The sequence below is a fragment of the Callithrix jacchus genome, chromosome 2, assembly GCF_049354715.1.
Source record: "Callithrix jacchus isolate 240 chromosome 2, calJac240_pri, whole genome shotgun sequence".
NCBI classification, from domain to species: Eukaryota; Metazoa; Chordata; class Mammalia; order Primates; family Cebidae; genus Callithrix; species Callithrix jacchus.
Genome location: NC_133503.1, coordinates 152,075,295 through 152,090,854, shown reverse-complemented (window position 1 = coordinate 152,090,854; position 15,560 = coordinate 152,075,295).

The window sequence follows — 15,560 nt, the reverse complement described above, 5'->3', positions numbered from 1 at the left end:
TTCTTATAGATGCCAATTAGTTTGTGTTGATAATATAGATGAGAGTTTTTTCTATCTGTGTTGATTTTCTACTTGTTCTTTTAAATACTGAGAGAGGAGTGTGAAAATCTCCAGCTGCATTTGTGCATTTGTCCGTTTCTCCTTTTAGTTCTGAGGGAGTTTTTCTTGTATTTGGAAGCTCTGCTATTTGATGAATATATATTTATGATTATTATGTATTCTTGATAAATGGACCCTGTTAGCATGAAATGTCCCTCTTTATACCTGGAAGTATTCCTTATTCTAAAGGCTTCTTTTTCTGACATTGACATAGACACTTCAACTCTCTCATGTATGATGATTTCATGATATATATTTTTTCATCCTCTCATTTTTAACCTACTCATGGTTTTGTATCTAAAATGGGTTTCTTGTAAATAACATCTATTTTGAGTCTTGATTTTTTTCGATTTGACAATATTCATTATTTAATTGAAAGTTAGACCTTTCAACATTAATGCAATTATTGATATGATTGGATTTATGTCTATGATCTTACTACTTGTTTTTTATGTGTCCTATCTGTTCTTTTAAACAAATTTTAACCTGACTTCTTTTGGATTAATTGAACACTTTTTAAATGATTTATTTTACTCCACTACTAGCTTATTAGCAGTATCTTTATTTTATCTTTTACGGCTCTCTGGTTTATTATACATCTTTGATCATAATCCATATAGTATCACCACCATTTACTACAACTTTCATTTCAATTCTCTGATTTATTGAATTATGTTTTACTTTTGAGTGTGTTATGCTACATGATTGCTATTTATTTTCTCTTAAATGTTCACTTTTCTTTTAAATAACTTAAAGGGAAAAAAACTATTATATACTTACATGTTTACACTTTTAGCATTTTTTTATTTCTTCAAGCAAAAGGAAACTGATACCAACTTTCCTTCTGGCATCATTTTCCTTTTGCTTGAAGAACTTCCTTTAAGATACCTTGTAGAAAGGTTGGCTGTTGACAAATTTTAGCTTTGGTTTGCCTAAAAAAGCTTTATTTTGCCTTTACTGTGAAAGATATTTTCACTGAGTATAGAATTTCATGTTGACATATTTTTTTCTTGGAGCTGTTTAAAATGTGGTTTCATGGTCTTGATATGCATAGTTTGGGATGATAAATCTATAAGATATATATCTTTGTTTTCTGATACCATGTGTGTTTTTTCTCTGAATACTTTAAAAACTTTCTTTTCCTTATCTATTTTTAGCACTATTATTATTATGATGTGCATTGGGGATGCGTGTGTACATTTGTATTTGTATATATGTGCAGGTGTGTGTGTTTGCCCAGGTTGGATTTTATTGAGCTCCTTGGATCTATGGGCTTATAGTTACCAAATTCTGAACATTTTGGCTGCTATTCTTTCAAATATGTGTATTCACTCTCCTTATCTGCATGCCCCCACTCCCCCACTTTTCCTCTTTCTGAAACTTGAATTACTTGTATGTTAGTCCCCTTGGTATTATCATACTGGTCATGAAGACTCTGATTGTTTTTTGTTTTTCCTTTAGTAGTTTTTTTCTATGTGCTTCATTTTGAATACATCTTATCATGTCCTCAAGTTCACTGAAATATTCTAATATTTCCTTCCACAGAATAGCATCTACTGTTAAATACCTCTCAGTGTAAGTTTTCATCTCCAAAACTTTTATTCCTTTTTGTTTCATTATTCCTATTTTTCTTCATCATGCTTATGTTTTTCTTGACATATTTTAATGTTTGTAATATATTTATAATGTGTTTTAAATGTGCTTACCTGCTAATTTGATCATCTCTGTCATTTCTGGGTCTGTTTCTTTTGAAAAGTTTTTCTCCTTGTTATTGACCAAATTTTTCTGCTTCTTCATACTCTAGCATTTTTTACTGAATGCCAGCTATTGTAAATTTTATATTTCTGATTATTAGTTTTTGTGTGTTTTTCTTTAAACAGTGTTAGATTCTTTCTCCTGCAGAAAATGAAGTTAGGTACAGATTAGTTTGATCCTTTTGGGGCTCATTTCTAAGTTCTTTGAGGGTGACTCTAGAGTAAATTTAATTCACTCCCAGGATGTGATCTTTTCTGTCTCTATTAGTCGTGAGGTCGCTCTATTTTTAGTGGAGAAAAATTGAACCATTTCCAGTTTCACATGAGCATTAATAATTGTATTATAGCTATCCTGTTGTTTGTTGCCCTGTTATTTGGCTACTACTCTTTCAAATATTTAAAGGCACGGTCTTTATTGGCATCCACCCCAAATTTTTTCTTTCTGAAAAGCAAAATTACGTGTGCTGATTAATATTCAGTCAAACACTCAAGAAAACTACCAATTCAGATATTTGAGGCTGTTTCTCTGCATTTCTTTCTGCTGTCAGGAACTTGTTTCTGCCTATTCTAGAAATTTTATCTTCCTTAAACTCAGATATTCATCTCCTAAGCTCAAGAAGTCCATCTGTCTCTGTCGGTATTCTTCCTCCCTGTGCTATAGTCTTAAAATTACCTCAGGCAGAGGATTGTAGGGCTTATCTAATTTTTTACTTCTCTCTTCGATATCAAAGGCCTGGTGTCCCTTTTTTCTAATGTCTAAAACTATTTTTTGCATAGTTTATGGTTATTTATCATTTAGGGGGATTTTATTACATATTGTTCATTTGTAGCCAGAAGCAGAAGTCAATAATTTTATTTTCGATATGAGCAAAATTTAGTTCTTAAAATTAGAAATGTAGAATTTATCTCTTAGTTCTAGTTTTACATATCCAACTGGCTAATTTATATTTTTGCTTCAAAGTTTAATAGATATCTCAATCTTAACATTCTCCCAAACAGAAATCTTAATTTACATAGCACAACCTCACTCAAAGTGTGCTTCCCTTGGTCTTTAACATTCAGTAAGTGGCACAAACATTCATCAGATTATTCAAGCTAAGAACCTAAGTCATGTCAAATCATCTCTTTCCTTCACATCCCATATTCAACTCAACAGTCCCATCAGTTTCATTTCTAAGATACGCCTCGCATCTATTCACTTATCATCTTCACTGCCAACAATGTAGTCTATCACCTGTCATATAATTATTATAACAATTTCATACCAATCTCCTATCTTCCAATTTTGTCTCTCTCTTATTTATTCTCCATATAATAGCAAGAGTAATGTCCTAGAAGAAATAAATTGAATCATGTAATTCTCCTACTTTAGATTTTCAATGGCTTCCTTTGCACTCAGAATAAAATTTAGTCTCCTTACTGCAACCTGCAAAACCCCACAAGTCCTGGCTCTTGTCTGTCTCACCACATTTGTGCCTCACCATTATTCAGTTTTTCAGTATATTCTAACCATACATTTTTCCCTGAAGTTTTTCGTGTACCATTTGTCACCTCAAGGCCTTTGCATATGAATTTCTTTCCTAGATTGTGCCTTCCCTATTCTTTCTATGCTACCTCCTTATTCTTAAAGTTGTAGCTTATGTATCACCTTCTCTGAGATATCTTCTCTGACCACTCCATCTAAGGAAGTTCCCTAATTAATTGTTCTTTCTTTCTTTCTTTCTTTTTTTTTTTTTTGGAGACAGAGTCTTGCTCTGTCACCCAGACTGGAGTGCAATGGTGTAATCTTGACTCACTGCAACCTCCACCTCCCAGGTTCAAGTAATTCTCCTGTCTCAGCCTCCCATGTAGCTGGGACTACAGGCACATGCCACCATGCTTAGCTAATTTTTTTTTTTGAGATGGAGTTTCCCTCTTGTTACCCAGGCTGGAGGGCAATGGCACAATCTCGGCTCACCGCAACCTCTGCCTCCTGGGTTCAGGCAATTCTCCTGCCTCAGCCTCCTGAGTAGTTGGGATTACAGGCATGCGCCACCATGCCCAGCTAATTTTTTCTATTTTTAGTAGAGACAGGGTTTCACCATGTTGACCAGGATGGTCTCAATCTCTTGATCTCGTGATCTACCCACCGCGACCTCCCAAAGTGCTGGGATTACAGGTATGAGCCACTGTGCCCAGACCTAATTCATTGTTCTGTGTCAGTCCTTTATTCCTTGGCTAAAATGGATCACTTCCTTTTTGTAATTTGTCAATTTAAATTTTTATTTTTGACCTTCTTCCCCACTAAATTATAATCTCCATGAGGTCAGGGAGTCTTGCTGAACGTCTTGCTTATTTTTGGCCTTCCAATGTTTAGCAAAGTGCTTGGCTGAGGGCAGTTTCCTAACTACAGAGCTGAGAAGGGGAACCCAAATAGAGATCTGTAGTTTTGCTGAGTTGAGGCAATAAGCATTTTAGTTTATGAGTCCTGAGATTACTAGAATTGACTGGTTTAAATAATTATTGTATTAGACCAACGTAGAGAAAGTATACTTAAAATCGAAGTGAGAATAGGATAATTTGATATATCTGGTAGAATTTAATAAAGTAGGTTTATAGAAAGTATAATTAGAAATAGAATGATAAAACAGCATTAGATTTTAGCACAGTGTCTGTCTTAGCACTCAATATACAATTCTTGAATCAGTGGAAATTGATAGACGCCTTCAATACTGCATATTCCCTCCTCCTGTTGGAGAACTTTAGCCTGAGGACTTTATTTTATTTCATCCACAGGTCGTGAGAATTCAGTTTGATTTGTTTTCTTCTTGACAGATCCTATAGTGAACAAATCTGTCTAAAATACTAAAGCAAAGCCACTCTCCTTACTGCTAACTCTATTTTTTCTTTCTCTGAAAGTGAAGGGTTATATACCATGTTAATACTACCATTCCCACTACTATTTTGAAGATGAGATTATCACATTGTACTGAGAATCTAGAAATCAGAGCCTTGGGGCATTCCTAGGATAACATTCCATGCTTCCGATGGTATCCTGGAGTAAAATCCGTGCAAATAAAACTGCCTTCCCTTATATCCCATCCCACAAACATGTGGATATCTACTCAAGCAGTAGTTCATGAAATTGGAAGGTTTGCATTTTAAAAGGACAGTCCTAGTAAGAATCATTGTTCTTTCTTCTTTCTAGTCATAGTATTTTTTAAACAAATGACATTAGTATTACGTGTTATTTTGAGATTATTTTTTATCCTTCCAGTTTTTTTCCTGTTATTTCTTAAAGAAGGAGACAATGTATTTGACATTTAAGAGATTTAAGCACATTTCTAGAGTCTGTATAATTATAAATTTGTAAGTTCATGTAATTGCATATTAATGCTAAGAAATAGTTATTATTGACTATATTTTATACATCAGAGAATGAGGTTCAGAGAAATTAAATAACTTGTCCATGTTGCACAGCTGGTAACTGGTGGATCTGGGGTTGGAACCCAGCTCTCTTTCAAATTATTGAGTAATAAAGCTTATTAATGCTAGCCAATTGTTTAGCAGTTCAACTGTGAAGCAATCCTGACATGGTGAATGTGTATTTTTTGAAACTGGAAGTTGTATGACAGAACCCAGGATAGTGATCAGTGCTCTGTACACTGTTTGGAGAAGACAGTCAAGTTTTCCTCACGTTAGAGAGGCTCTTGGGGGTTTATTAGACAAATGTTTTAATAGTTTGTCTATAGTATGTCTTACCATTGTTTATTTGTCCTCTCTCTCTTTTATTGCCTGTGGCAAAAGCAATATTAACATATCCTTCATCAGACATTTTAAAAATGATCAGAGTTTTTAGAATTTGATTCGCAGCTTGCCATCTTGGGATTATAGAACATAGGTGAGAAATGGCATTTGTATTTATTTTAAAAATATTTCTTGATAGTATATTATGTGCCAGACACCATTTCAGGTGTGCGTGTTGATGGAAAAATAACCTGACAAGGTACCAAAGACCTTTTTTTCTTGGTTGAAGGAAAAAGAGACAAGCAATAATGTTATAAAAATAATATTTCAATGATAGCAAGTGTCATACAAAAATAAACAAAGCTATCTAGTAAGATACCAGGGAAAAGCCACTTTATATTAGGTAATCAGAAAAGCTGAAGTGTCTACATGAGCAAGTAGACTTCTCTGAACGAGGTATATAGAAAAACTGAGGCCCAAGGTGATTATATAGCTTATCCATAGTCACATAAATAAATCCTTACTGGCTAAATTAGGACTTGAACCTGAGTTCTACACTTTTGTTACAAAATAAACTTTCTTCAGCTTTTATTTTACATTCAGGTGTATGTGCACAGGTTTCTAACCTGGGTATATTGCATGATGCTGAGTGTTGGGGCATGATTGTTCCCATCCCCCAAGTACTGAGCATAGTATTCAACAATTAATTTTCAACCCTTGCCCCTCCCTCCCTTCCCCGTCTAGCAGTCCTCAGTTTCTACTGTTGTCATCTTTATGTCCATGAGTACCTGATGTTTAGCTCCCACTTCTAAGTGAGAACATGCAGTATTTGGTTTTATCTTCAGGCGTTAATTCTCCTTGGATTATGGCCTCCAGCTTCATCCATATTGTTGCAAAAACATGTTTTTGTTCTTTTTTATCATTGTGTATATTTCATGGTATATGTGTATCACATTTTCTGTGTCCAGTCCATCACTGATGAGCACCTCAGTTGATTCCATGACTTTACTGTTGTGAATAGTTCTGTGATGGGCAGGCAAGTGTGCATATCTTTTTGGTATAATGATCTATTTTCCTTTGTGTATATACCCAGTAATGGGATTGCTGAGTCACTTGGTAGCTCTGTTTTAGGTTCTTTGAGAAATTTCCACACTGCTTTTCAGAGTGACTGAACTAATTTACATTCCTGCCAACAGTGTGCAAGTGTTCCCTTTGCTCTGCAGCCTCACCAACACCTGTTGTTTTTGACTTTAATAATAGCCATTCTGACTGATGTAAGATATTATCTCATTGTGGTTTTGATTTGCATTTCTTTGATGATTAGTGATGATGAGCATTCTTTCATATGATTGTTGGCTACAAGTAAGTCTTCTTTTGGGAAATATCTGTTCATGTCCATTGACCATTTTTAACGGGATTGTTTATTGTTTCTTGTTTTAGGTTCCCTGTAGATTCTTGATATCAGACTTTTCTTGGATGCACAGTTTGCAGTTATTTTCTACCATTCTGTAGGTTGTGTACTCTGTTGATAGTTTCTTTTGCTGTGCAGAAACTTTTTAATGTAATTAGGCCCCACTTGTCAATTTTTGTTTTTGTTGCAATTGTTTTTGAGGACTTAGACATAAATTATTTCCCAAGCCCACATTCAGAATGGTGTTTCCTAGGTTTTCTTCTATGAGTCTTATAGTTTGAGGTCTTATATTTAAACATTTGATCCATAATGTATAGCCTGTCTTGCATGAGACTTTGAAGGCACACATGAGGAAGGCCTCGGTTACATTTTGGAGGCACCATACAAAGTGACAGCCAGATTCATCCAGGTTGTGTAGAAACCTGCTTCCAGAACATTTTCCTGATCCTTTGGCTTGCCAATTGAGAGTAACCTCAAAATCACTCGCCTTTCCTTTTCTTGGAGGTGTAAGTATCCAAAGATGTCCCCAGATGCTCCACATTAAAGATATATCTGTGCTTTGGTTTTCCTTCAGGAATTATAGAGTGTTTATCAGAGAACTAATTCAGATGGTCATAGATGGGAGTATTTGCTGATGCTCAATGAATGTCCTTAAGCTATAGATTGGATTGATTTAAGGTGTTTACTCTGTCTTGCAAGCATCTTTGTTCCTATGGGTAGTGAGCTTGTTCTTGATTCAGCCTGACAGCTGCTGTGCTTCTGTCAAAACCAACTAGATGGGAGCTTGTTCCTCTGCTGCATTGTACAGTGACTGGTCTCATCCGGTACTTCCATGTGAGAATGAATACCCTCTTAACAAGAAATTTTTAGTGTTTCCTTTTAGTCACAACTGAATGCAATATTCCATTTGTTTTCAATTATGTTTGATTATATGTGATTAAAAACTGTGTGTATTTTTTGGCAGCCAAGATTTCTGTACTTATATTTAAGAAATAGTTCATGAACTGCTTTTCACAACTGTATACTAGCAAATGTTATACTTTTAAAAATTAGCTGAGAAGCTGTATTAAAACATCTCATTGCAAAAAACATGAGCTTTGTGTTCTGATAAAATGAATTTTGCACTTCAAAATTATCTTGAGTATTCTTGTCATTGCAAATGATTTTTAAGTTCAGTTGTAGAATTTTACCAAAGTAATCCTTTTGGAATTTCATTGGCATCAAATTGGATTTATTCATTAATTTGGGCATAATTATCAACTTTACCTTACTGAAACTTTATCTTCAATATTTTAATAATGTCAATATTTTCTTCTTCAAAGTCTTATGCATATTTTGGCATATTTATTTCTAGACATTTTATAATTGGATTGGTGATCAAAGGTAGTATATTTTTTTAAAGTACATTTCAAATTATTTGCAATGGCATATAAAGAAGATTGTATACATTCATCTTTTATCCAACCAGCAAATTTGTTGAAATTCTTACAGTCTAACAGTTTGATATTAGTTGGTTTACATATCACCTTTTATTTACTTGCCCACTCTTTTTATGAATAGTCTTGACTGAAATTTGTCTATTATCTTTATAAATATCCAGCTTTTGATTTCACTGGATAGATAAATAGTCTGAGAATCTGTCTTTATCTTGTAATAAATTTACATTCATTTTGATAGTATTTAGAATCCCTTCTAGAAGCATTATATAGTAGTTGATGGTACAGACTTCGGTGCTATACTTCTTTGGTTTTAATTCTGACCTCCCTTTACTATTCTAATTTGTAAAATAAGGAAAATTATAATAATATCACAGTACTTGATTGGGTTGTTATAGAGAATGAATGACTCAATATATGTAAAATACTTAGAACAGTACCCCACACTTATAAAGGCTACATAATCTTTCACTCTTACAATTCATATTATCTTTTCTTTATATTTTATAGTTTTTTATTTGGTCTCTTACTCACCTTATATTTTATTAGATTTACCGTGTTTCCTTTGTTTCCTTTCTTCCCTACTTACACATACAAGGATTGAAAATTATTTGCCATTTCTATGTGTTAGAGATAAATCATGAATCTCTGAATATTCTAGACTGACTATTGTAACTGTTACCACCCCTATCTTGTTTGTCGTTGTTGTCTAGTATTTTAATACTAATTTTCTGATCCTCCAAATTAACCATTGTGTTTATTTTTATACATGTTTAAATTTATCAAAACATTTGCTCATTTCCTTGCTCATTTTCTTCATACTATTTTCATTTCTTCTTTCTGTGTTCCATTTCCTTCTTTTTAGATACACATCTTTTGTTATCTTTTCACAGAAGATCCTTAGTAATAAACATTCTCTCAATTTTTTAATTTAAAATTATCTTGATTTTTACTCTCGCTCTTAAATGAGAATTTAGCTGGTCAGATATTTTTTGAGCTGATAGTTACTTTCTTTCAGAACTTTAAAATATTCTTTTGTCTTTGTAGAGACCAGTATCCCTTGGTCTCTATAATTGTTTTAGAGCAGCCTGCTGTTAGTCTAATTCTTGTTCTTTTTAGGTTATCTGCTTTTGTCCTCAGGTTATTTTAAAGATATCTTTAAAAGAAAGATATCTGTAGTTTCACTATAAGTATGTTGAGATGTGAATTCATATTTATTTCTTTTTATTAGTACTCAGAATGCTTCCTATCTTTGAAGTAGGTCTTTAATCATTTCTAGAAAATTAACAATTTTTGTTTGAATAATGCTATTTTCCACAACTCTTTATTTTCCTTAGAGAACTAATAGATACATATTGATTTTTTAATCCTTAGTCTTTCATACAAAAGAAAAGTTTATATGTATTTTACTCGTGTGTTAATTATCAGATATTCCTTATCTTGTAAGGTGAATAACCTGTATCCCCATCTGGATGCTGAACTCTTGGGGCAGTTTGCTATATGTTATAAGTCTTTGGGATATCATGTTTTTGAGCATGGGTTCTAGAGACAGACCATCTTGGCTTGAATCCTTGCTCTATAACCTTCTATCTTTGATATCTCAGGTGCTATTACATGTGTTACAGTACAATAGAGATATTAATAGTGTTTTCTTCAGAAGGTACTTAGTATTTATTAATAACTCAGTGAATTTTAGCTATTACACTATTTTTACATAAAGAAAATCTATTAACCTTTACTTCACAAAAATATGCAAATTTAGACTAAATTTTAAGAAAAGGTTAACTTTTAATATTGGAAGGGGAATAAAAGAAGGAGGAAAGAAATGAACATTTTAGGCAGAGGAAACAGCATGCACATAGGTACAGGAGTTGTGAAGTGTGGAGTGTGTTTGAGAAATTTAGGAAATGTTGCCTGTGTCCTACCTACATTCTCTCAGCACTCCTTTGGCATTAAGATCCTTTTTCTTCTGCAAGCATTTGCAGTTCTTCACTTGATGACATTCTCTTGACCTGGACACCAAGCTAATGGAATTCATGCGCCTATGAGCAGCTCCCGGCCAATGATGGATGGGGTTGGGAGACAAATACTCTGGCTTCCTATTTTTCAGATGTGATAACTCTGAATTGTGTCCTCCACTCTCTCCCAATTTCCAGTGGAACTGAGAACGAGTTACCTTCTGTGCTAACTTGCTTGACAATGTATCCTGCTTTAGCTTCTTCTCTTCACCTTCCTAGTCCTATTTTACTACTTACCTTCTGATAAGCCTGCAAAAACGAGATACGGTTGAAAGACTTTCATTTTATTTCCTGCTTCTAAAATGTAAATACTTTAATTATTTGAAACTCTCTGAGGTCTTCTTCCAAAAGGCTGACAAAACATTGCAATTCCACTCATGAAGAACTCTCTCAGGCCCAGAACAAGGTTTGTGATTTAATAAGAGGCATTTCAAACACTGTAAGAACAACTTGGTGTAGTTATTTAAGAAAAAAAATCTTTTAATAAAGGTTCTGTTTCTCTGAGGACCTTTATTTTATTTTATTTTTTGTATGAAACCAGTTGCTATGTGGGCGTTTACTATGAGATTGATACATGTTGCCTCAAATTTATAAATAAGTTTGTTCATCTTGAAGGAAAACAGAAAATTCTATCTCTCACATTGCTTTCCTGGTTGGAAGAAATACAGGACTTTCCAAAGTAGGGTGTAGAACACATGGCTTCCAGGAGTCCTTGGAATATCCTATGAGGGAACAGATTTGTGTATATATGGTCGTAGCAAAATCTTTATAGATAAAGAATGTAAGGTCCACAAACTTAAATGGGTTACCTAAGATTACCAAGAAGATTAGTGTTGGTTAGAGAATTAATTCTCTTGATTCCCGGTCCAGTGCTCTTTTCATATCTTAGAAGAGTCCATTTCTTAAACATTACCTTGTAGAGTTTCTTTTCTTTGGCTGGCTTCAAGGTAAAAATAAAGTCCCTACATTGTACAAGATAACTATATTTGATTCAATTTACTTTCCCAGTTGTGGGGGACCAGGGACCAAAGTTCAAGCTCTATGGTAGTTGGCCACTGGGTACCTTGAGGTCGGCTTGGGTGGCCCATTCTGTTAATGATTACCCTGACACTTTCACTACTGTTATCCGTACATTTTATAGTCTTTGAATCAAAGGAAATTTTATTATTATTATTTTTTAACAGTTTGGCATGTAGAATTTTTTTTCAACTTTTATTATAGATACAGGGAGTACATCTGCAGGTTTGTTTGTTACATGAGTATATTGCACCCAGGTAGTGAGTATAGTAACCAATAAGTAGTTTTTTTGACCCGTTTCCCTCTCCCTCCTTCTTCCCTCAAGTAGCCGGCAGTGCCTGTTGCTCCCAGTTTATGTCCATGGGTGCTTAGGGTTTAGCTCCCATTTATAAGTGAGAACATGCAGTGTTTGGCTTTCTATCCCTGTGTTAATTCACTTAGTCTTATGGCCTCTAGCTCCATCTATATTGCTGCAAAAGACATGACTTTGTTCTTTTTTATGATTGCATAGTATTCCATGGTATTTATGTGCTCTATTTTCTTCATCAGTCCAGCATTGGTGGGCACCTAGGTTGATTCCACATCTTTGCTATTGTGATTAGGGTGATGATAAACATACAAGCACATGCATCTTTTTGGTATAATGATCTATTTTCCTTTGGGTATATACCCAATAATGAGATTTCCTGATCACTTGGTAGCTCTCTTTTAAGTTCTTTGGGAAACCTCCCAGCTGCTTTTCACAGTGGCTAAACTAATTCACATTTCCACTAAGAGTAGATAAGCATTCCCTTTTCTCTGTAGCCTTGCCAGTATTTGTTGTTTTCTGATTTTTTAGAAGTAGCCATTCTGACTTGTGTGAGATGGTATCTCATTGTGGTTTTGATTTACATTTCTCTGATGATTAGTGATGATGAACATTTTTTCATATGTTCGCCATTTGTATGACTTTTTTTTTGAAAAGTATCTATTCATGTCCCCTGATTATTTTTTAATGGGGTTGTTTTGTACTTGTTGATTTAATTTCCTTATAGATTCTGGGTATTATACCTTTGTCAGATGCATGGTTTACAAATATTTTCTCCCATTCTGTAGGTTGTTCATTTACTCTGTTGATAGCTTCTTTTGCTATGGAGAATATTTTTAGTTCAGTTAAGATACCACTCTTCAATTTTTGTTTTATTCCTATTGCTTTTGGGGACTTAGCCAAAATTATTTGTCTAGGCTAATGTCAAGAAGGGTATTTTCCAAGAAGTTTTTCTTCTAGGATTTGTGGTTTCACATTTAAGTCTCTAATCCATCTTTAGTTAATTTTTATATATGATGAGAGGTAAAGGTCTAGTTTTATTCTTCTGCATATGGCTAGGCAGTTATCCTGGCACCATTCACTGAACAGGGAGTCCTTCCATTGCTTGTTTTCGTTGGCCTTGTCAAAGATTGGATGACTGTAAGTTCGAAGCTTTATTTCTGACTTTGTGTCTTGTTCCATTGTCCTGTGTGTGTTTTCATACAAGTACTGTGTATTTTGGTTTTAGAGCCTGATAGTATAGGATGAAGTCAGCCTCTGGCTTTGCTGTTTTTGCATGGGATTGCTTTGGCTATTTGGGCCCTATTTTGTTTCTATACGAATTCTAGAATAGTTTTTTTCTAATTCTGTGAAGAATGATCTTGGTACTTTGACAGAAATAGCACTGACTCTGTAAATTACTTTGAGAAGTGTGGCCATTTTAATGATATTGATTTATCCAAGCCATGAGCATGGGAGTTTTCCATTTGTCTGTGTCATCTCTGATTTCTTTCAGCAGCGTTTTAAAGTTCTCTTTGTAGAAATCTTTCATTTCTTTGGTTAGTGGTATTTCTAGAATTTTATTTTCTTTGTGGCTATTCTAAGTGGAATTGTGTTCTTGATTTGACCCTTAGCCTGGACAGTTATTGGTATATAGAAATACTACTGATTTTTGTACATTGATGTTGTAACTTGAACCTTACTAAAATCTGATCAGTTCTAGTAGCTTTTTGGTGGTTTTTTTTAGGCATGAAATCATATTGTCAGTGAAGAAAGATCAATTTAGCCACTAAGAATGTATTTATGTGTCCATGAATAATTTATTTATTTGTCTTTGGCCTCAGTTTCCCAAAGATGTACTTCAAACAAAAGATCAATGAAACCAAGAGCTGCTCCTTTGAAAAACAAACAAACATGATTGATAGACTGCTAGCTAGACTAACGAAAGAAAGCGAAAAGATATTTTGTGTGGATTTTTGCATGTCAATTTCATTCAGTTCTTTAATTTTTGTTATGTCTTTTCTTCTGCTGGCCTTGGAGCTGGTTTGTTCTCTCTCTCTTTTTTTTAATAGTTCCTTTAGGTGCAAAGTTAGATTGTTAATTTGAAATCTTTCTGACTTCTTGATGAAGCCATTTAGTGCTGTTAGCTTTCCTCTTAATACTGCTTTAGATGTATGCCAGATAATTTGGTGAGTTTTGTCCCTATTTTCATTAAATTTAAATAATTTTTTGATTTCTGCCTTAATTTCACTGTTTGTCCATGAATTATTCAGGAACAAGTTGTTTAATTTCCATGAATTTGTATAGTTTTTAGGAATCTCCTTGATATGGATTTCTATTTCTATTGCACTGTGGTTTGAGTGTGTGCTTGGTTTGATTTCAATGTTTTTGAATTTATTGAAACTTCCTTTATGGCTGAGCATGTGGTTGATCTTGGATAATGTTCCATGTGCAGATGAGAAAAATGGATATTCTGGGGTTACTGGGTAGAGTGTTCTGTAGATGCCTATTAGGTACAATTGGTCAAGTGTCAAGTTTAAGCCCAGGATTTCTTTGTTAGTATTTGCCTAGATGGTCTAGTGCTGTCAGTAGGGTGTTGATGTTTTCCACTATTATTGGGTGATTGTCTGAGTTTTTTTGTAGGCCAAGAAGAACTTGTTCTATGAATTTGGATGCTCCAAAGTTGAATGCATATATATTTAGGAAAGTTGTGTTTTCTTGCAAAGGTCTTTATAATCCTTATTTTGCTGGAATTATTCATTTTGCTTTCTGTTTTCCTGACATCTATGATACCCGCAACTCTTGGTTCTTCTTGAAACTATTTGATTTCTCCTCCGTTTCACTTGTGGATACTTCTGCCTTTGTCAACTTTCGAATGTTAGTCTTTCTGGCTGTCTTGTTCTGTTCTTGTCACATTCTCCTCTATGTAATATTCTGATACACTTGCAAAGTACTAAATAGGTGTTTGATCAATTAGACAATAAATAAATAGCTCCTCCCATTTTTCTTAGGGTCTCTTTGACACCCATATGTTGTTAACTCAGAAGTCTACATCATCTTGATGATTTGGACTCACGTATATTTCAACATGCCAGAGCTACAGCCATATGTTAGTTACCTAGACATTTATAATGCAATATGCAAAATGAAGTCATCTTCAGTATTCTCTATCTCAATGATTAGACCGACCCAGTCTCTCAAGTTAGAAACTAATTATACTTTTTTTGTCCTGCTCCCTTGCCAATCCCAATACAATCTCTCACAAAATTCTGCCTGCGTTTTCTTCTAAGAAGTTCTCTCATTCACTTTTTTCTCCATCTCTAACATTGCCCGATATCAGGCACTGACCATGCCTTCATCGTTTCTCTTTCTGACAGTTTCAAGAGGCTATTGCATTCTTCTTTTAGACATGTTCCTTTAAATCACATTCTCCATACAGATATCATAGTGTCAGTATCAAAAACGTAAATCTGATATTATTAGACTTTTTTTCACTCACCACTATACTAATGAGGACTATTAAACTTCTGTTTTGCTATTTTCAGTATTTTCAATAGCCTTCCATTGCCATTGCCTGGCAGTTAAAATTCAATCTTTTTTTTTTTTTTTTTGAGACAGAGTTTCGCTCTTGTTACCCAGGCTGGAGTGCAATGGCGCGATCTCGGCTCACTGCAACCTCTGCCTCCTGAGGGTTCAGGCAATTCTCCTGCCTCAGCCTCCTGAGTAGCTGGGATTACAGGCACACGCCACCATGCCCAGCTAATTTTTTGTATTTTTAGTAAAGACAGGGTTTCACCATGTTGACCAGGATGG